We start from the raw sequence: 23,063 nt of genomic DNA on the forward strand, positions 1-23,063 counted from the left end.
TCCCAACTAGTCTCAGAGTTCTAAACAGAATCCTGCTACCCACTCTCAGGTATATGCTAAATACCAGCCTGAACGAACTTACTTTTTCCTAACTCTCTTTATTATTTATTATATTACTATGGTCAGAGGGAGAATGCAAACACCTTGCTAAGAGGTATTGATTGGCTGTAGGTTGCATAAACGGAGAAGGCAATGGCACCTCACTCCAGTACTCTTGCCTGGAAAATCCCATGGGTGGAGGAGCCTGGTAAACTGCAGTCCATGGGGTCGTGAAGAGTCAGACACGACTGAGTAACTTCACTTTCACTTTTCACTTTCATGCATTGGAGAAGGAAATGGCAACCCACTCCAGTGTTCTTGCCTGGAGAATCCCAGGCACGGGGGAGCCTGGTGGGTTGCCATCTATGGGGTCGCACAGAGTCGGACAAGACTGAACCAACTTAGCAGTGGCAGCAGCAGCAGGCTGCATAAAAGGAGTCAGCACAAGGTAGACTTTGCCACAAAATCTAATTTGGAACCATCAGAAGGACGGTAAGGCTGTGCCCAGGTGGCCCACAGCTGAGTGCTCTGGGCTTCTGCATTACCTTCTTTGCTTCTGTTTCCTGGCAGCTCCGACTTGCATAGCTGATGGAGCGAGTAATTCCCTACCGGGAAAACCGCTGCAGTCTTCATCTTCGTTTTATCTATTACAGTCTTCTGTCCAAATTCTGTGGATGCTGACTGATTTTTGGTCATTGAATGGGACACGAACGCACACTGACCATCAACTTTCAAATGCCTGGCTCTTTGATAAGTCTCATTATTGAGGCTCAGAGCGGCAGAAGCCCAATTTGAAAAATGTGAAAACAAAGTCTCAATTTATTAGAATGTGAGAATACAACTCTGACTAACTTGTACAAAATCTTTCTTCAGAGAATCAGTTCCATGCCCTCCTCTCCCCTGAAACTCACTAGTCCTTCACAGCTTAGAGTATCTCACATGTCACTGTCATTCATGAAGAGATGTAAACTAGTGTGTCTCATTTCTTCTACTTTTTCATTGCCTAGTATTACTGATTTTGATTCACTCAACTTCTATTACATATTCTATATTCCATAAGAACTTTACCAATAATTATTTTCTCAACATCAGTTCAGTTCAGTTCAGTCACTCAGTCGTCTCCAACTCTTTGCAACCTCATGAACTGCAGCACGCCAGGCCTTCCTGTGCATCACAAACTCCTGGAGTCTACCCAAACTCATGTCCATTGTGTCAGTGATGCCATCCATCTCATCCTCTGTCGGCCCCTTCTCCTCCTGCCCTCAATCTTTCCCAATATCAGGGTCTTTTCCAATGAGTCAGCTCTTCACATCAGGTGGCCAAAATATTGGAGTATCAGCTTCAACATCAGTCCTTCCAATGAACACCCAGGACTGATTTCCTGTAGGATGGACTGGTTGGATCTCCTTGCAATCCAAGGGACTCTCAAGAGTCTTCTCCAACACTGCAGTTCAGAAGCATCAATTCTTCTGCGTTCAGCTTTCTTTATAGTCCAACTCTCACATCCATACATGACTATTTTTCAACATACAAATATATTATTAAGAAAATTTATATCTACCTTCTTTTACACTTAATTATGCCTTATAATACTGTGTGCTCTAGAGACCATGGTTTTAAAAACACTTTTAATGAATGCTACTACTTTAATTAATGTTACAAACCTAGACAACATTAAAAAGCAAAGACATTAAAAAAAAAAAAGCAAAGACATCACTTTGCTGACAAAACCCCATAGAGCCAAAGCCATGGTTTCTTCAGTAGTCACGTACAGATGTGAGTATTGGACCATAAAGAAGGCTGAGTGCCAAAGAATTGATGCTTTCAAACAGTGGTGCTAGAGAAGACATCTGAGAGTCCATTGGACAGCAAAGATCAAACCAGTCAAAAATCCTAAGAGAAATCAATGCTGAAATCAATGCAGAAATCACTGGAAGGACTGATGCTGAAACTAAAGGTCCAATACTTTGGACACCTGATGTGAAGAGCTGAATCACTGGAAAAGACCCTGATGCTGGGAAAGATTGAGGGCAGGAAGAGAAGGGGATGGTAGAGGATGAGATGGTGGGATAGCATCACTGATGCAATGGATATGAACTTGGGCAAACTCCGGGAGAAGGTGAGGCACAGGGAGGCCTAGCGTGCTGCAGTCCATGGGCTCACAAAGAGTTGGACCTGACTTAGCGACTGATCACCACCACCAATGACAACTTCTTTAATTACAATGAGATGGTCTTTCCTCAGATTATCAATATCTTCAGAACTGATTTTTAAGCCCTGGATAGACATCATAAACTTATATGAGACATGATACTCTTGTGGGTGACCAATTGTTTCCACGTGAAAATAGGATAAGTCTAGGACCACACTGGATCACAGAGCACCATGAGGGAAGAATGAATGCAACACAGAAATATTTGCTTAACAAAAAAAGGGAACTCTCAGGTCTAAATTTCTCAAGAGAAATCAAAGAAACAAGCAAGAAATGTAAAAGTGAAACTTTAAACCCCGTGTCAACACAAAGGTCCCTTTATCATTTCACATCCAACCATGCCAATGGTTTAAAATGCTGGTTCTATAGTGTGCCCTGAGAATTCCTGAAGTCCAGAGACCCACTGGGCCAGAGGATCCAAGAGGTCAAAACTCTTTTCACAACAACTCTAAATGTTATTTCCATGCTCAGTTATGTTCTGAGTGCACACAGGAGTTCTCCAGAGACAGGATATGTGACATCAGAACTCTAATGACTAGTGGAATTAGCCATTATGATTGTGTGTGCCTGTATTTTTACCATTTTTAGTTTATTTTACAGGATTCTCTGGCTGAGGCGAGGGTTGGAGGTGGCTTGCTGCACAGTCAGGGTCACTGAGTGCAGCAGTGCATGCATGGGACCTGTTGAAGGAGGTGCCATTATCTTCATTACCTCCACCATAGTTTGGCCTCAGGTCAAACAACAGGGAGGGAACACAGCCCCACACATCAACAGAAAATTGAATTAAAGATTTACTGATCATGGCCCTGCCCATCTGAACAGGATCCAGTTTCCCCTTCTGTCAGTCTTTCCCATCATGAAGTTTCCATAAGCCTCTTATCCTTATCCATCAAAGGGCAGGCAGACTGAAAACTTCAATCACAGAAAACAAACCAAACTGATCACATGGACCACAGACTTGTCTAACTCAGTGAAATTATGAGCGAGCCATGCTGTGAAGGGCCATCCAAGACAGACAGGTCATGCTGGAACGTTCTGACAAAACACGGTCCACTGGAGAAGAGAAGGGAAAACCACTTCAGTATTCTTGCCTTAAGAACCCCATGAACAGTATGAAAAGGCAAAAAGATAGGACACTGAAAGGTGAACTCCCCAGGTGAGTAGGTGTCCAATATGCTACTAGAGATCGGTGGAGAAATAAATCCAGAAAGAATGAAGAGACGGAGCCAAAGCAAAAACAACACCTAGCTATGGATGTGACTGGTGATGGGAGTCAAGACCAAGGCTGTAAAGAGCAATACTGCATAGGAACCTGGAATATTAGGCCCATGAATCAAGGCAAACTGGAAACGGTCAAGCAGAAGATGGCAAGAGTAAACATCGACATTCTAGGAATCAGTGAACTAAAATGGACTGGTTTGTGGTTTAGGACGTATGTCATGTCCGACACTTCTGACTCCATTGGCTATTTGTAGCTCACCAGACTCCTCTGGCGATAGGATTTTCCAAGCAAGAATGCTGGAGTGGGTTGCTGTTAGGTAGGTAGAATAGGGAAAAGGAGTCCAAAATGGCAGTGGCTAAAAGACAAGGAAGGGAAAAGCCCATGAAAATAGAACAAAAAAAGGTTCCAGGACCAGAGTGAAGACTTCAGGTAGAACAAACAACACTCCTGGCTAAGCCCAATTTGCATAGGGCAGGCCCAGGTGGAAGAAAAACATATAAAAGGAGGAGCCAAAGCACTCTCTCCCTCTTTCTCTCCCACGTACGTGTGCTCTTTCTCTCTCTCTCCCTCCCCCACACACTCCTCCACTCTCTTCCCTTCAAGTCCTTGGGTTGGCATGCCCTCACGCTTCAAGGATGGAATCTCCTGCTAACTTCTAATAAGATAGAGCTGTAACACTGATTTGCCTAAGCGCTATAACAAGGTTTGTCCAAGACCCAAGAGCTGTGATGAACCGAGGGCTTTATTTTTTTTTTTTTTATTTTTCTAATTTTAAAATCTTTAATTCTTACATGTGTTCCCAAACATGAACCCCCCTCCCACCTCCCTCCCCATAACATCTCTGTGGGTCATCCCCATGCACCAGCCCCAAGCATGCTGTATCCTGCGTCAGACATAGACTGGCGATTCAATTCTTACATGATAGTATACATGATAGAATGCCATTCTCCCTAATCATCCCACCCTCTCCCTCTCCCTCTGAGTCCAAAAGTCCATTATACACCACTGTGTCTTTTTTCCTGTCTTGCATACAGGGTCGTCATTGCCATCTTTCTAAATTCCGTATATATGTGTTAGTATACTGTATTGGTGTTTTTCTTTCTGGCTTACTTCACTCTGTATAATCGGCTCCAGTTTCATCCATCTCATCAGAACTGATTCAAATGAATTCTTTTTAACGGCTGAGTAATACTCCATTGTGTACATGTACCACAGCTTTCTTAGCCATTCATCTGCTGATGGACATCTAGGTTGTTTCCATGTCCTGGCTATTATAAACAGTGCTGCGATGAACATTGGGGTACATGTGTCTCTTTCAATTCTGGTTTCCTCAGTGTGTATGCCCAGCAGTGGGATTGCTGGGTCATAAGGTAGTTCTATTTGCAATTTTTTAAGGAATCTCCACACTGTTCTCCATAGTGGCTGTACTAGTTTGCATTCCCACCAACAGTGTAGGAGGGTTCCCTTTTCTCCACACCCTCTCCAGCATTTATTGCTTGCAGATTTTTGGATCGCAGCCATTCTGACTGGTGTGAAGTGGTACCTCATTGTGGTTTTGATTTGCATCTCTCTGATAATGAGTGATGTTGAGCATCTTTTCATGTGTTTGTTAGCCATCCGTATGTCTTCTTTGGAGAAATGTCTATTTAGTTCTTTGGCCCATTTTTTGATTGGGTCGTTTATTTGTCTGGAATTGAGCTGCATAAGTTGCTTGTATATTTTTGAGATTAGTTGTTTGTCAGTTGCTTCATTTGCTATTATTTTCTCCCATTCAGAAGGCTGTCTTTTCACCTTGCTTATAGTTTCCTTTGTTGTGCAGAAGCCGAGGGCTTTAATGTCCGTCGCTCCAAATCTTTGTTGTGACGAGACAAAGAATGGAGGAACATACACTCCCATGACAGTTGCCATTTCCTTCCTCAGGAGATCTTCCTGACCTTGGCATTGAACTCGGGTCTCCTGCACAGCAGGTAGATTCTTTACCAACTGAGCTACCAGGGAAGACCCCAACTGGACTGGAATGGGTGAATTTAACTCAGATGACCATTATGTCTACTACTGCGGGCAAGAATCCCTTAGAGCAAATGGTGTAGCCATCACAGTCAACAAGAGTTCCAAATGCAGTACTTGGATGCAATCTCAAAAATGACAGAATGATTTCTGTTCATTTCCAAGACAAACCATTCAATATCACAGTAATGCAAGTCTGTGCTCTGACCAGTAACGCTGAACAAGCTGAAGTTGAACGGTTCTATGATGGTCTACATGACCTTCTAGAACTAACACTGAAAAAAAAGATGTTCTTTTCAATATAGGGGACTGGAATGTACAAGTAGGAATTCACAAGATACCTGGAGTAACAGGCAAATTTGGCCTTCAAGTACAAAATGAAGCAGGACAAAGGTGACCAGAGCTTTGCCAAGAGAACGTACTGGTCATAGCAAACACCCTCTTCCAACAACACAAGGGAAGACTCTACACACGGACATCACCAGATGGTCAATGACCAAATCAGACTGATTCTATTCTTTGCAGCCAAAGATGGAGACACGCTATACAGTCAGCAAAAACAAGACCGGGAGCTGACTGTGGCTCAGATCATGAAATTCTTATTGCCAAATTCAGACTTAAATTGAAGAAATTAGGGAAAACCACTAGACCATCCAGGTATAACCTAAATCAAATCCCTTAGGATTATACAGTGGATGTGACAAACAGATTCAAGGGATTAGTTTTGATAGACAGAGTGCCTGAAGAACTATGGACGGAGATTCGTGACATTGTACAGGAGGCATTGATCAAGAACATCCCAGAGAAAAAGAAATGCAAAAAGGCAAAATGGTTGTCTGACAAGGCCTTACAAATAGCTGAGAAAAGAAGAGAAGCTAAAGGCAAGGGAAAACAGGAAAGATATACCCATTTGAATGGAGAGGTCCAAAGAATAGCAAGGAGAGATAAGAAAGCCTTTCTCAGTGGTCAATGCAAAGAAATAGAGGAAAATAATAGAATGGGAAAGACTAGAGATCTCCTCAAGAGAGTAAGAGATACCAAGGGACCATTTTATGCAAAAATGGACACAATAAAGGAGAGAAATAGTATGGACCTAACAGATGCAGAAGATATTAAGAAGAGTTGGTAAGAATACACACAAAAAAACTGTATGGAAAAGATCTTCATGATCCAGATAAGCATGATGGTGTGATAAGCAGATGGCTCTTTACTTAGAGCCAGACATCCTAGAATGTGAAGTCAAGTGAGCCTTAGGAAGCTTCACTATGAACAAAGCTAGTGGAGGTGACGGAATTGCAGTTGAGCTATTTCAAATCCTAACAGATGATGCTATGAAAGGGCTGCACTCAATATGCCAGCAAATCTGGAAATCTCAGCAGTGGCTACAGGACTGAAAATGGTCAGTTTTCATTCCAGTCCCAACGAAAGGCAATGCCAAAGAATGCTCAAACTACTGCACAATTGCCCTCATCTCACACGCTAGCAAAGTAATACTCAAAATTCTCCAGGCCAGGCCTCAACAGCACATGAAACGTGAAATTCCAGACATTCAAGCTGGATTTAGAAAAGGCAGAGGAACCAGAGATCAAACTGACAACATCCACTGGATCATCAAAAAAGCGAGAGTTCCAGGAAAACATGTACTTCTGTGTATTGACCACCCCCAAAGCTTTGAACAGTGTGGATCACAACAAACTGGAAAATTCTTCAAGAGATGGGAATACCAGACCACCTGACCTACCTCCTGAGAAAACTGTATGCAGGTCAAGAAGCAACACTTAGAACTGGACATGGAACAACAGACTGATTCCAAATAGGGAAAGGAGTATATCAAGGCTGTATACTGTCACCCTGTTTATTTAACTTATATGCAGAATACATCATGCAAAATTCCGGGCTGGACGAAGCACAAGCTGAAATCCAGATAGCTGGAAGAAATATCAATAACCACAGATATGCAGATGACACCACCCTTATAGCAGAAATCGAAGAACTAAAGAGCCTTTGGATGAAAGTGAAAGAGGAGAGTGAAAAGGTTGGTTTAAAACTGAACATTCAAAAAACTCAGATCATGGCACCTTGTCCCATCCCTTCATGCAAATAGATGGGGAAAGAATGGAAACAGTGACAGACTTTATTTTGGGGGCCTCAAAAATCACTGCAGATGGTGACTGCACCTGTGAAATTAAAAGACATTTGCTCCTTGGAAGAAAAGCTATGACCAACCTTGACAGCATATTAAAAAGCAGAGACATTACTATTCCAACATCAATCTGTCTCGTCCAAGCTATGGTTTTTCCATTAGTCATGTATGGTTGTGAGAGTTGGACTGTACAGAAAGCTGCACACTGAAGAACTGATGGCTTTTGAATTGTAGTGTTGGAGAAGACTCTTGAGAGTCCCTTGGACTGCAAGGATATCCAACCACTCCATCCGAAGGGAATTCAGTCCTGAATATTCATTGAAAGGACCAATGCTGAAGCTGAAACTCCAATACTTTGGGCACCTGATGTGAAGAACTGACTCACTGGAAAAGACCCCGATGCTGGCAAAGACTGGAAGCAGGAGGAGAAGGGGAAGATAGAGGATGAGATGGTTGGATGGCATCACCAACTCGATGGACTTGAGTCTGAGTAAACTCCAGGAGTTCTGATGGACAGTGAAGCCTGGTGTGCTGCAGTCCATGGGATCGCAAAGAGTCGGACACGACTGAGCAACTGAACTCAGCTGAACTCCCATATAGTAAACATCAATAGACATAAACAAAAGTTCCTTGGAATTCTCAATAGTTTTTAGAAGTATAATTGGATCCTAAAGCCAACAACTTTCAGAATCACTGTTTCAAAAGATCATATCTATCCAATAGCCATTAAAGTATGATTACTTTCCCTACTTCTAATAATCAAAACCACAAACTCACACACACACACACACACACACACAAAAAGAAACACATGCACATACAACACACACACACACAGTCTGCTCATCAAAACATCTGATTGGCCTACATTCATCTGTATAATGATACTATAATGAAACAATTATAAGCTGAAATACAACTGACATATTAGCAAGTGAAGTTTTACTCTAGGGAAAGGTTAGAGTTAAAACAAGCATTTTTGGACATTAGAAAAAACTTAGAGTCTAAAGTTTAATCTCGGAGAGTTCCTGAGATGTATAGAGATTCCAAACTGAGAACTTCAGAGTATCAAAGCATATACAGAAACATGTTGAGCTGAAGCTTACAATTTAAAATTTTCTTGTTCTTATCCTTGTAAATATCTTTTGTTTCAAAACACAGGTATCAACAATAACATTTGTTTTATGTATGTCCAATTCTTCAATTAAATTTGCAAAGAAAATATTAGAAGTATGAAGACTGAGCATTTCAAATAGTTCAGTGTCCCTCTTTCCAGAGTTAACTGTGTACTTCAAAATTTATCTGAACTGGAAGTTTGTAAATCCTTCATTCTGACTGTTTTATTAGGAATAGACTCTTTCATTCTGACTGCTGACTGAATGGGGTTTGGAAACAAGTTGATTACTAAGTAATGTACATAGGAGACGATCCACAGTTCAGAATTCAAGATAAAATCATAAACATTTTTGCCTTCACGTTAGGGTATTTCCCAGGAGAATCTAAAAGGAAAAAGGGACACAAAGTTATTTACATGTAAATATGAAATCTAGCTGTACATTCATGCAGAGTTAGTACCGAGCAGAATCCTCGTGCTCAGCCTTGGCACTGAATACATTCAGTTTTAGTGTCTTGTTTTTAGGGGGATCTTAGCACACTGGTAAGACAGACATAGGAATCTACTAAAGATAGTGAAAAGGAAATACTACATTTAATTGCCACAGAATTATTAGAAATTAAAAATCTTACATGTTTCAAAATCAGTGTAGTATTTATTAGAAGTATTTCTAGCATGTAGGGAATGAACCCTATTAATCTGTTTGGCTTCAAAATTTAGTTTGGTTTGGTACATCATGCTAATGCTTCAAAGGATTTTGATGAAACAACTTTCAAAGAATCAGCTATCTTTAAAAAAAAAAAAAAGTCAATCCCTCTTTTTTCAAATTAATCTAATTTGAGTAACAAATACCAGCACAACATATATCTTTGATGCCTAAGAGTTACTCGGGAGAGGCTGTGGTTTCCCCCACTTCTTGCACCCCCTCCCACCTCCAGGATTCTCTGGAGCAATAATGATCTTATCTCTTTTCAGGGCAAATAAACTGCAGTGATCTAGAAGGAGTTCTCTCAAGTGTCCTCATCAACTCCAAACTCACCTCCCTAAGGCCTTCCTTTCCTCCTTTTGTCCTTTCACTAGATTCTCTCCTATCCAAAGGGTAGTAATCTCTGCATCTGCAGACTTAAATCTTCCCCATTGACATCCTTTCTATGGATCATACCTACCTGCGGTCTTCTTTACAGCCTGGGGCCTGGTGGACCGGAGTCGATGAAAAGAAAGCAAAAGAGAGAGACTAATATTCCCTGGGTTACATGGAAAACCAATAAAGCCCTAGAACAAGGCTTGTACTGCTCACTAAGGCACAGGGCGTCCTCTCAAGGAGGTCTTGAAAGCCCGGGTGGCAAAGTGAGCTCGGCAGGCCTCTATGCTCCAAAGAACTAGCCAGGGAGAGAAGGAAGGACACGGGAGCCCCAAGTCTCTAGTGGAACAAGGGTGCATTATTCGTGTTTGTGTGAGTTTATATATTGTTATACAAGGAAGCTTTAGGCAAAAAAATAAAGTTAAGAAAACAACAAAAGCCAGACGTACAACAACGGTTACCAATGGAATAACGAGGAATAACAATCATCACAAGGCCAGAAGTAAATCCATATCTTGAGTAAGAGGGTCGTGACTAAACAGTTTTACTGTAGGGTAAAAGTTACTGAAGGAAATCCATGCATGCGTTCCATCCCATGACCTCAGTCCTGGGAACAGCGTGCTGCTCCACTTGTTCCTGGAATACCAGGAACTGATAAGGAACAGAGGGTTAATGAGAAACAGAAAACAACATACAGGAGTCTTAAAGTTAAACATTCCCTGACACCTACCATTTCTTTCTCCCTCTTTGCTTAGCAATGGTATCTTACACCTATAACTGCTACTTCAACTCTTTGCTTCCCTCTGGCTATAAACAAGCTAAGAAAGAAACACAAAATAATGCTTTTCTTTGATCCTGTTATGTCCTGCACTATCCAATGCTCTTCTTCCAGATTTCGCTATATGCAAGGCTACACCCTTGCTACTCAGAGAGCTTGTCAAAAACACAGAATCTCAGACCTCATCCTCAGCACGTGCACTTCACACATGGTCCCCAAGCAACTAATTAAAATTTGAGAAACTCTGGCCTACACGGAGTCTGCTTCTACATGACTTCAACTTAATTCATTCTCTGGAAATCTCAGCCTCCATTTCCTCATGCAAACACGCCCCCCCAAACTGAAATGGCATTAGAAGTTGGAAACCTTCCAGTGGACTCTCTCTGAGGCTGTGGGATCCTTGGTCTCCCCATCACGCCCCCTGCTCTCTCCTTCTTTCCAGCTCTCTTGTTTTGTCCCATGTGACACCATGCTGGAAAGCAGCAACATTTCGTATGACACTGATCTGCACACATTACAGCTGAGCACCTATGGCGATGCTCCCCCAGAGGATGACACACCGCTCTGCACGCTCAGGGACCGCAGTTCTGAACGTCTTCCTAATTACGAGTAAACAGGAAGAGGCAAGAACTTTGCTATTCTTCTCTGACAAGTTTTGGTGCCAGAAGCTCACTTCAAATTCACCATCCATGTCAAATACTCTCCCTTTATCTAAAGACCTTCATTACTTATTGCCCCCTTCCCCCACAGACCTGTGCTTCCTTTTCTTCATTTCCTCCCTGTACCCTCTGCCTCTCTCATCCTTCATTCCCTCTTGCCTCTTAATTCTTGACCTTCCTTAGGTCATAGAGTATCTTGAAACAGAACTAATAATTTGTTTTTAATTATGTGTCACATGGAATCTTAATTCCTTGAGCAGGGATCAAAACTGCACCACCTGCATTGGAGAGTCTTAACAGGACAAAGTTTTAAACATTGGACCATGAAGTAAGTCTAAGAACTAATAATTTAGCTCCTTAAACTGGATTCTCAACGTAATCTGTGGTAGACACCTGATAAGATACATAATTGCCCTCCTTTTCTCATCCTTTTTCTCACTACCCATCCGACAGGTGATTTTCTTTGCTATTAGAATGTATCAGCATTCTCATTTTCAATCAACATTCTGTCAAATTATTTTTCTGTAAAATATAGTTCTTACCTTCTACTTGTCCATTTAATGTCTTTTTTCCTCTTTGACCAGCAGTTCCAAGTAAATGATCCACATACTTCCATGGAAGGCTCTCAGAGATACTCTGCTAGAATGGATGATAACAATGAGTTGCATGCAGTTTTCCTAATCACTTTTGAAGAAATACCCTACTTTTAACCTGGTTAAGACAGGTGGTGGGATCCTTTTTGTCACCATAAGGACCAGGGGACTGGTTTGGGAACAAATACAGTGAAAGAAGAGTTACAAACAGAACAACTTACCTTGGTACGACCAAGGCCTGCTACAGACTTGAGAAGTTTTGAAACAGGCTCAGGCTATAGGAAGGCAGGGTTATAGAAAATAACTATAACCTAAATATAGGAAACATATTTAGAATTTATATACAATAGATCAGTAACATATCAGTATTCATAAGCCTTATACTATTCAGTATTCTCATGCTTATATTATGAGCAAAGCCTCTGTTCCATATGATTTTATTAATATGCATCTACACTGTTCTTCAAATTTTATGACAGATGCCCTCCAACCAGGGTGATGGTTTGGGAAATGTTTCAACCACATCTTCAACATTACTATCAGAATTACTGTCCTGAGAGAAAGTTGTACTCTCTGGTCTCAAAATGCCACGTTTTGCTTCTGCTACAGTGAAAACAGAAAAGAGTACATGAGAACATGTGTCATTTCAAATCAAGGAATAACACCAGGAAGACAGTCCTCAAATAACTTACTGTTTCTCCTGGATTGCTGAGAAGCCTTCATTAGTTTCGTTAACTTTTATTTCAGGACATGCTGGAGAAGAAAATAAGAGCTTGAAGAATATAACAAGTACCAACCTGAATAAAAGAATTATAGCATCCCCCATTCCTCTATGATCTAACACAAAGAGCACAGGCTCTGGAGTCATTCAGATGTGGATTCAAATCCCAGTTCTGTCACTGACTGACCTGCTCATGGGGAAAGGATTATGACAGATGACATCAGAAGCCCCAGATGTTCCTCTCCGTACCCCTAATTGACTGCTATACAAATACTAGGACACCCACTAGATTACTTTCTCTTCCAAAATGTTCTAGGGTAATAATTTATGCCCGGCAGTTTAGAGCACTATTGAAAAACTAAGACATTTAAATTAACTGCTTTATTTTGAAATTTACTTCCATGATTAATATATACATAGATTATCACTTGTGAAGGGAAATATGAAAGTTTAGGTTTTAACAGCACCTTATTTAGATGGGCTAGAACTGCAAACAGGATAAGCTACTTCTATTCTGTTTGTCAAACAGCTAGAGACCAATGAAACAGGGAAAAAAATCAGCTGCTTCCATGAAACAGGGAAAAAACAAGGTTAAACCCATAGGAAAATGATCATGAATGAAAGCCATACTCTAAATAGAAAGCCATAAGCAAACAGGTTCACAATAAAGACAGAGAGAGGGACTGAAAGAACAGACACTGAAGAAATGTGTTCTGCAAGGAAAAATTAGGTTAACAGTAAATATTTTTTAAAAAAATTTTAAAGAGGAGGAAGAACAAAGGAAAAAGTGAGACATTTCTAGTCAAGAACAAACTTTATGGAAAAAAAAACCAAGTATAATAATGTATGTGGAGAAACATATTTAGAATTTATATACAATAGATCAGTAACATATCAGTATTCATAAGCCTTATACTATACAGTATTCTCATGCTTATATTATGAGCAAAGCCTCTGTTCCATATGATTTTATTAATATATTTTTATGCATCTACACTGTTCTTCAAATTTTATGAAAATATCAACCTAAGTTCAGCTCAGTTCAGTTGCTCAGTTGTGTGCAACTCTTTGCGATCCCATGGACTGCAGCACACCAGGCTTCCCTGTTCATCACCAACTCCCAGAGGTTTTACAGACTCTTGTCCATGAAGTCGGTGATGCCATCCAACCGTCTCATCCTCTGTCGTCCCCTTCTCCTCCCGCCTTCAAACTTTCCCAGAACTGGTATTTTCCAATGAGTCAGTTCTTCGCATCAGATGACCAAACTATTGGAGTTTCAGCTTCAGCATCAGTCCTTTCAATGAATATTCAGGACTGATTTCCTTTAGAATGGACTCATTGGATCTCCTTGCAGTCCAAGGGACTCTGAAGAGTCTTCTCCAACACCACAGTTCAAAAGCAGCAATTATTCGGCACTCAGCCTGTTTTATAGTCAAACTCTCACATCCATACATGACTACTAGAAAAACCATAGCATAGACTACTAGAAAAATCATATGAAACCATAGCTTTGCCAGAACTTTGCTGGCAAAGGAATGTCCCTGCTTTTCAATCTGCTGTCTAGGTTGGGCATAGATTTTCATCCAAGGAGCAAGCATCTTTTAATTTCATGGCTGCAGTCACCATTTGCAGTGATTTTGAAGCCCCAGAAAAGAAGTCTGTCACTGTTTCCATTGTTTCCCCATCTATTTGCCATGATGTGATGGGACCAGATGCCATGATTTTCTGAATGTTGAGTTTAAGCCAACTTTTTCACTCTCTTCTTTCACTTTCATCAAGAGGCTCTTTAGTTCTTCTTCAATTTGTGCCACCATGGTGGTGTCATCTATGTATCTGAGATTATTGATATTTCTTCTTGCTATCTTGATTCCAGCTTGTGCTTCATCCAGCCCGGCATTTCACATGATGTACTCTGCATATAAGTTAAATAAGCAGGGTGACAATTTACATCATTGATGTACTCCTTTCTTGATTTGAAACCAGTCTAACGTTCCATATCCAGTCCTAACTGTTGCTTCTTGTCCTGTATACAGATTTCTCCAGAGGCAGGTCAGATGGTCAGTTATTCCCATCCCTTGAAGAATTTTCTACAATTTGTTGTGATCCACAGAGTCAAACAGTTTAGCACAGTCAATAAAACAGAAGTAGATGCATTTCTGGAACTCACTTGCTTTTCTATGATTCAGAGGATGTTGACAATTTGATCTCTGGTTCCTCTGCCTTTTCTAAAGCTAGCTTGAACATCTGAAGTTCCTGGTTCACGTACTCTTGAAGCCTGGCTTGGAAAATTTTGAGCATTACTTTGCTAGCATGTGAGATGTGTGCCATTATGTGGTAGTTTGAACATTCTTTGGCATTGCCTTTCTTTGGGATTGGCAGGAAAACTGACCTTTTCCAGTCCTGTGGCCACTGATGAGTTTTCCAGACTTGCTGGCATATTGAGTGCAGCACTTTCACAGCATCATCTTTCAGGATTTGAAATAGCTCAACTGCAATTCCATCACCTCCACTAGCTTTGCTCATAGTGATGCTTCTTAAGGCCTACTTGACTTCGCATTCCAGAATGTTTGGCTGTAGGTGAGTGATCACACCATCCTGGTTATCTGGGTCATAAAGATCTTTTTTGTACAGTTCTGTGTATTCTTGCCACCTCATCTTAATATCTTCTGCTTCTGTTATGTCCATACCATTTCATCCTTTATGGTGTCCATCTTTGTATGAAATGTTCCCATGGTATCTCTAATTTTCTTCAAGAGATCTCATTCTATTGTTTCCTCTATTTCTCTGCATTCACTACTGAAAAAGGCTTTCTTATCTCTCTTTGCTATTCTTTGGAACTCTGCATTCAAATGGGTATATCTTTCCATTTCTCTTTGCCTTTTGCTTCTCTTCTTTCCTTAGCTATTTGGAAGACCTCCTCAGACACCATTTTGCCACTTGCTTTTCTTTTTCTTGGGGATGGTCTTGAGAACTGCCTCTTGTACAATGTCATGAATCTCCATCCATAGTTCTTCAGGCACTCTGTTTATCAGATCTAATCCCTTGAATCTATTTGTCACTTCCACTGTCTAATCATAAGAGTAAATACTACATGAAACTAATTTCAGAGCAGGAAAACTAATTTCACAACAGAACACTTTACCTTAGTATTAAAATCTAAGACATCATCATTTCATGTAGGCCTTAAATCAATGCCATGTTTGTTGGGAAACCTTTAAAGCAAAAACATACAATAAAAATAAGTGATCTCATGTCCTTGAACAAAAGGAAAAAAAAAAGTGAAAGTTTGTCTATATATTAAATGAACTTTGTTGACATGAATAAAATTTGGCCTGTTTTAAAACAGCTTTTTTTTTTTAATTTTTTAAAGATTTCTTGATGTGGATCACTTTTAAAGTCTTTACTGAATTAGTTCCAATGATGCTTCTATTTTATTTTTTGGCTGTCTGACCCCGGGTCATGTGAAATCTTAGCTTCTCTGACCGATTATCAAACCCACACTGCCTATATTGGAAGATGTCTTACTAACCATCTTAACCATTGCACCCCCAGGGAAGTCTCCAAAAAAGTTTTTTGTTACCTATTTCTGCATCCATCTCTCCCAACCTATGAAATATCTAGTGAACACTCATTCTTAGTTTCCATAACAGAGAGTAACAGCCAATGTATCGGCAGAGCCTAGAAATAATTTGTTTTCACTAAAAGTTCTAATAGCTGAACTGAAAATCCAATTGATGGATTGCAATAATTCTTGTTTGCCCAAACTGGAATAAACCTGATGACTTAAAACAAAGTAGAAGAATAGGCTTTTCCTTCTCCATTGTCTGTTCAAGGTTCAGAGACAAATCTGAGTCCATCCAAAATGGGAGTCTTGGTCTGTCAGCAGGGATAGCACTTACTGAGATGGCACCACTTTTCTCCTTTACTCTAAGGGAGTACAGGGAGTTTCCCCACAATGTCGAAACTTAAAATGTACTCAAGTCAAAGAACTAATTTATATATTTAACTTATATGCTACATGGGTACTTCTCAGTCTCTGCTGAGGGCAATGGGAGTGGACCTGAGAGCCAGGAAGGCCAATTGTCAAACCTCCTAAAACCACAGTGGCATAATTAAGTAAAAGTAGGACACAGCTACTTTACAAAGCTGCTATGATGACTCTATGAGGTCACAAATGTTAAGCACATAATGCAGTGTCTAACCCAGAGTAGAACACTCAACAAACATTAGTTTCTCTTCTCCATGTTCCCTTAGTTAAACATAATTTAAAACATCCATAAAATCCTACCTCCTTGAAGAGTCCTCTTCAGAACTCTCATCCACTATTAAAGAAAAAAGCAATATACATTTTAAATCAATGGAAGAAAAATACAGACTATTAAAACTTCAAGACCGAGGCTTTGTTTAAAAGTATTCCTTTCAAACCACACCCGGAGGCCACACTAGAGGAAGGGAACAGTGGTTGTACTATACACGTAGGCCACTAATGCCTAAGAACCACTCCTCCCCTTTAGAGTCATCAAATGCAAAACAAAATAACAAAGGAAAGAACTGCTCTTTACAATGACCATAGTCCTAACCAAACTCCAGGAGACTGAGAGAAAATGATACTATACCATGAATACAATCAGTACTATAAGCTGACAGTAGCACGCTTAAACAGCCCAGTATTTCTGGATTTCTATTGCCTGGAGCACTGAACAGAGACTATAGGTGTCTTGCTGGGACACGACAACTTCTCTGGCTCTTCAGTTCACAATGAAAACGCCCTATCACAGGGAAGCTTGGTCAAAGGCACTGAACCTCAGAGCAAGGTAAAACATCGGAAACAAAAGTCTTCTCTTCCTGGCTCTCTTTCCAAAGGCAAGAGAAGCATGAAAGACGTAGTGATTCCAGGTTTAGAAAGGATAATCTCTAGAAAGGCAGGTAGGGGAGGGCAAATGGGTAAAGGGGCTCAACTCAGTGGTGAGAATGGGGAATAGACTTGTAGTGGTGAGCTTCTGTAGGGTACACAGAAGCTGAACTTTTTTTAAAAATTCTCTCTCTAACTATACATATATAGATATGGAACTTCTTTAAAAAAGTTCAGCTTCTGTGCATATATATATGCTAACATGTTTAAAAAGAATCTCTTGAGACTATCTCCTTCCATTGCTCAAGAGTATCTGGACCACACAGAGCAGGATGGTCCAAAGAGTGGTGTGTACTAGTGAGGGATATCATTATATCAATCCTTCCCATTATATGGCTAATGTTTATAGAAATCATGCTTTTTCAGCTTGGAAGCCATACATCATCACATCCTAAGCTGATGAACAAGGGGAGGGAGGGAAGGATGGAGGGAGCCACAGACTCTGGTGCTGTTGGACAACATTTCCCAGGGGTCGTCACGATCTGATGCTGGAGGGATGACTCACATGCAGTGACTACATGGGGAGAGGAGCACTGCAAGCTTGAGCAAGGAAAGCAGGGGCAGTTATTTTTCAATGTTTGCACCCTGTGACATCAGAACAATGCTTAGTACATAAAAGACACTTGAAAGTTATCTGTTTAGTGAACAAATGAACAAACAAATAAGCATGTTTTTTTGAAATTTTTCTTTAGAAAAATACAGAAATTAACCAGAAATAACTCTATTCTGAGCGTATTTAAGACCAAGACACTGTCATCTCTGTATCTCCTCTGACTAGTGTAATAAACCAACCTACAGTTTTTGTTGTTCAGTCACCAAATCGTGTCTGACTCTTGTGACCACATGGACTACAGCTCACCAGGCCCTTCTGTCCATGGGATTTCCCAGGCAAGAGTACTGGAGTGGGTTGCCATTTTCTTCTCCAGGGGATCTTCCCAACACAGGGATCAAACTGTATCCCCTGCATTGGCGGGTGGATTCTTTACTAATGAGCCACCTGGGAAGCCCCCTTTGATTAGATCGCAGAGTCAGACACGACTGAGTGACTTCACTTTCACTTCACTCAATTAAAGGAATCATTGGATACCCTGTACAATGTGCTAGATGCTACATCCAGTGGACCTAATGCTGTTTTTGTGAATGCAAAGTATTTTTGTGCTTTTATGAGAACCTGCAGAGTCCCAAGTTGTTCTATTTGAATATCTATTATGATAATCTTTTAACTGATGGCAAGAGAACATCTTGTTCTTACAAAACTACACTCTCATGACAATTGTCCAACACACAAAAGAAAATATCTGATCCTAATGAAGTCAACCTATCTCATTCTCTCTGGATCTGTAAGGAATGAAGTTGGTAATCTAGACCTGCTTGGTACAAGAGGCAAAATAACTTGTTCTCAACCAGGCATTGCTTTTCTGCCTTCTGTACAATTGGTAGGTATCTTTCAGAAATAATCTCTCACTACTATGCTGCACACTGGCTCAGCTTTGCAGTTATTGTTTATCATTTCTTATCTTACCAGGAAGGGATTATTCAAGTTCCCAGTTTTAATGATGGTAACTATTTTAGTGAGACTAATCACTACACAGTAACTACTAACTATTCATTCACTAAATGCAAACCATTTCTAAAAATGAAAGCTCACTTTCATAAGATGTCCAATCTGCTATGCTATGACTATAGATGAAATATACATCATACTCACTTAAAAATTTTTTTCTGATTTACACAAAGATCTAAGGATTTTAGGGGCCATACTAAAGAGATGGATTTCTTTTCAGGCAATACTGTCTTTGATATTAAATCACCTACAATTAACTTCTTAAAGAATTCTGAATACTAGAGTATAAAGAAATTAATTTAAAAAATAAAATTCACATGCAATTTCACTAATTTTTTCACAGTTCTTTCATTACTGAAACTTCCTCATTTCTACTTTATCTATGGTAGAATCACGGAGAGTAATTTGGTGTCAGATGACGTATCTGGGTTGCTATTTTCAGAAGTTTTAGATCTCTTTTCTTTATATTCAGAAATCAGTTGGCCAAAGCTATGTATTAAAAATACAATAAATAATATTTTAACACTGATATGAAAAACAACTACCAAATTCTTAGATCATTTCAGGCAATACCAGAGATAATATCAAAACTTCAATTGTCGCATACTTTTCAAGTTTCTAAGTTCTATAAACTTTTATTTAGCATGTAGTAAAGGAAAAAGTAAAGGTATATTTTTACCCTGCTTATTTAACTTATATGCAGAGTACATCATGAGAAACACTGGGCTGGATGAAGCACAATCTGGAATCAAGATTGCCAGGAGAAATATCAATAACCTCAGATATGCAGATAACACCACCGTTACGGCAGAAAGTGAAGAAGAACTAAAAAGCCTCTTGGTGAAAGTGAAAGAAGAGAGTGAAAAAGTTGGCTTAAATTTCAACATTCAGAAAACTAAGATTATGGCATCCGGTCCCATCACTTCATGGCAAATAGATGGGGAAACAGTGACTGACTTTGTTTTTGGGGGCTCCAAAATCACTGCAGATGGTGACTGCAGCCAAGAAATTAAAAGATGCTTACTCCTTGGAAAGAAAGTTAGACCAACTTAGCATATTCAAAAGCAGAGACATTACTTTCTCCACAAAGGTCTGTCTAGTCAAGGTTATGGTTTTTCCAGTAGGCATGTATGGATGTGAGAGTTGGACTATAAAGAAAGCTGAGCACACAAGAATTGATGCTTCTGGACTGTGGTCTTGGAAAAGACTCTTGAGAGTCCCTTGGACTGCAAGGAGATCCAACCAGTCCATCCTAAAGGAAATCAGCCCTGGGTGTTCATTGGAAGGACTGATGTTAAAGCTGAAACTCCAATATTTTGGCCAACTGATGCGAAGAGCAAACTCATTTGAAAAGACCCTGATGCTGTGAAAGATTGAAGCCAGGAGGAGAAGGGGATGACAGGAGATGAGATGGTTGGATGGCATCACCGACTCAGTGGACATGATTTTGGGTAAACTCTGGGAGTTGGTGATGGACTGGGAGGCCTGGCATGCTGTGGTTCATGGGGTCCCAAAGAGTTGAACGCGACTGAGCGACTGAACTGAAAGGAAAGGAGATAGAAAAGGAAGATGAAGTAATCATGAACTCAGGGCCGTACAGCTCCAGTAATTAACTAGATTTAGCTTGGCATATGAAAAATCTCTCGAGCTTGCAAATCCTAGTTCTATAACCAACTGCTCTTTGTTCCTGGAGGAGTTGTTTCTCTTCAGTTCAAAGTCTTCCTCTACACAACTGGGATATTACTACCTTATTTCACAAGAGGGTTAACAGGATGTAACGAGATAATATGCCCCCAAAATGCTTGCAGAAACAGTCAAAAAGTGGAATAATTTCATCTTCAACTTTATTGCTGTAACTACTTTGGAATTCCAAGTAAATCCCAATGTGTGCCTTTTCATATGTTTAACATTCAAGTGTTCCATGAAACTGTTGGTGATTAGCTGTTCTTTGTGGTTTGTAATGTAGGGAATCTCAGCTTTTAGATAATGTGTACCTAAATTTATTTATAACATAGGCATTCACTACATTAGAGAACATAATGATCCCCCATTATTGCAGATAATTACACCAAGAGCAGAAAACTAATCACAATCAAGACCTGCCCTGGACCACTACTCTTCCTTCTCTACCTACTCAAACTCTGAACCAGCAGATCTTTCTGACAATGATTTTTAATCTCTATGTTCCTCTCCAATTCACTTGGAAGACATATCCCTACTCTTACAGTGGGTACTGGCAAGCTCTAGACAGGGCTTACCTCTCTGAATTCCAACTATCTTACTTGAGATTTAGGGATTTCTGCTGAATGGGTTCCTTATGGGGCAGATTCTGAAAACATTTAAGGTGGAGGCAGACAGAAATCCGTTGGAAGATTTTCATTATTACAGGAAACAGATCCCTTGAGGGGCCAAGCATAATTAGGGAATCTCAGGCAAGCTGGCACCCACTACTCTGGGAAGGATGACAGGGAACCTGTGACCTAAGAAAAGGTGCCCCCACAGGACAAAAAGCCGCCTTGAGGTTCAAGTCTAGATACAAAGGGGAAGGGGAAGTCTGCTCAATCTCTACAGGAGCACTTGACCCTCTCTGACAGCCTAAAATGGTCCCCACTGACATCTGCTAGCAGAAAAGATAAATAAGAGCCTCAAGGGCACCTCATCGGGAAGATCTAGGCTTCCACATGAGCTCCACATAAGATCTCTGAGTGAAAGGGGAAGCTAGGCGGCCCAGCTGCCCGAACTGGGTGCTGGTGCTTTGTTTGCAATAGTGACTGAGTGACAAGCGTATATATGAGAACAAAGGAGCTCTCACTCTGAAGTTGACGTGTGCATCACCTTAAAGGCTGGGGAACCTGGACCCAGAGGGGCGGCCTGGGAGCAAAGGTCAATCGTGAGCCCACTGCAGGATGAGTTTCTTTTTTTTCCTTTTAAAATGATTTTATTAAAGGTCTTTATAGAGCCACATCCAGACTCCAGATCCAGCTTCCAAGCAGACCCTGTCAAGACCAGCTGTAGCAGCAGTGCTGCAGCAGTAGAATCAATGCAAGCAAGAGAATGATGAGAAGGAACTATTTTCTCCCCTCCAAATGACTAGTGGAAGAGGACTGTCTCGTTGACCTTAGGGAATCCTCCGGGTTCTTGGAAAATTCAAGCAGAAGCATATAGAAAGGCAAGTCCTTAAGGGAAAACAGGATTTGCTGCTAAACTAAGTATTTCAAGACCCAAAGAACTAGTTAGAAATATCACAACTGTGACACTGTTCATATGCCATACCAAGAGGTCACACTCAGAATGAAATGGCTAATGTCAAGCTTTCTAAGGATTAAGGTCTACATGTCCTGAGATAAAGCACACGAAGCCCACAGCCAAGAGTAGCTAATTGGCCTTTGCTTGGCTTTCAGCTCTGGAGGGGGAACATCTCACCACCATTCTCCAAACTGCCTGCACCAAACTGGAACTCTCACTGGTCATGTAGCAAGTAACAGTTAAAATTATTTTTGGCTGCAGTTTAGTGAGAACTAGCATTTTAATGTGAACACTTACATATTAAAGCCACCAATAACAGCATATTCTTCTACAGTCCATCCAAAAACATCTTGAGAAAAGATGTCAGCACCTTGTTGAAGGAGAAGCCTGACGACATTTGCTGATTCATACTTGACAACAAGTATGAGGGCTGTTCTAAAACAACAGAGAGATGACTTCAGACTCAGGAAGTTGAGTTGACTTCCTTAAACAGTTAATTTGATATGCTTTAGCAAGTGAACACCTTGCCCTTTCATGAAGAACTGACCATTTACAGGCTCAAGTGTTCATCTTTGCAAATTATCTCCAAGGCTAAAATGAAGGGAAGGAAAAGAAGCCTCCTGTCCCACTGGGATGCCAGGTAGGAGTACTTACTATTTCAAAAGTCCCTGATGGGGACTTCCCTGGTGGGCCAGTGGATAAGACTCCAGGCTCCCAATGCAGGGGGCCTAGGTTCCATCCCTGGTCAGGGAACTTGACCCCATATGCTGCA

At 40.6% G+C, this 23,063-nt stretch overlaps 1 pseudogene; it reads right to left on the reverse strand.

Annotated features, from left to right (window-relative positions):
• Positions 1-23,063, reverse strand: part of LOC138072328 (ankyrin repeat domain-containing protein 26-like) — a 78,859-nt pseudogene that overhangs the window by 39,210 nt on the left and 16,586 nt on the right.

Source organism: Capricornis sumatraensis, unplaced genomic scaffold (genome assembly GCF_032405125.1).
Source record: "Capricornis sumatraensis isolate serow.1 unplaced genomic scaffold, serow.2 scaffold3, whole genome shotgun sequence".
NCBI classification, from domain to species: Eukaryota; Metazoa; Chordata; class Mammalia; order Artiodactyla; family Bovidae; genus Capricornis; species Capricornis sumatraensis.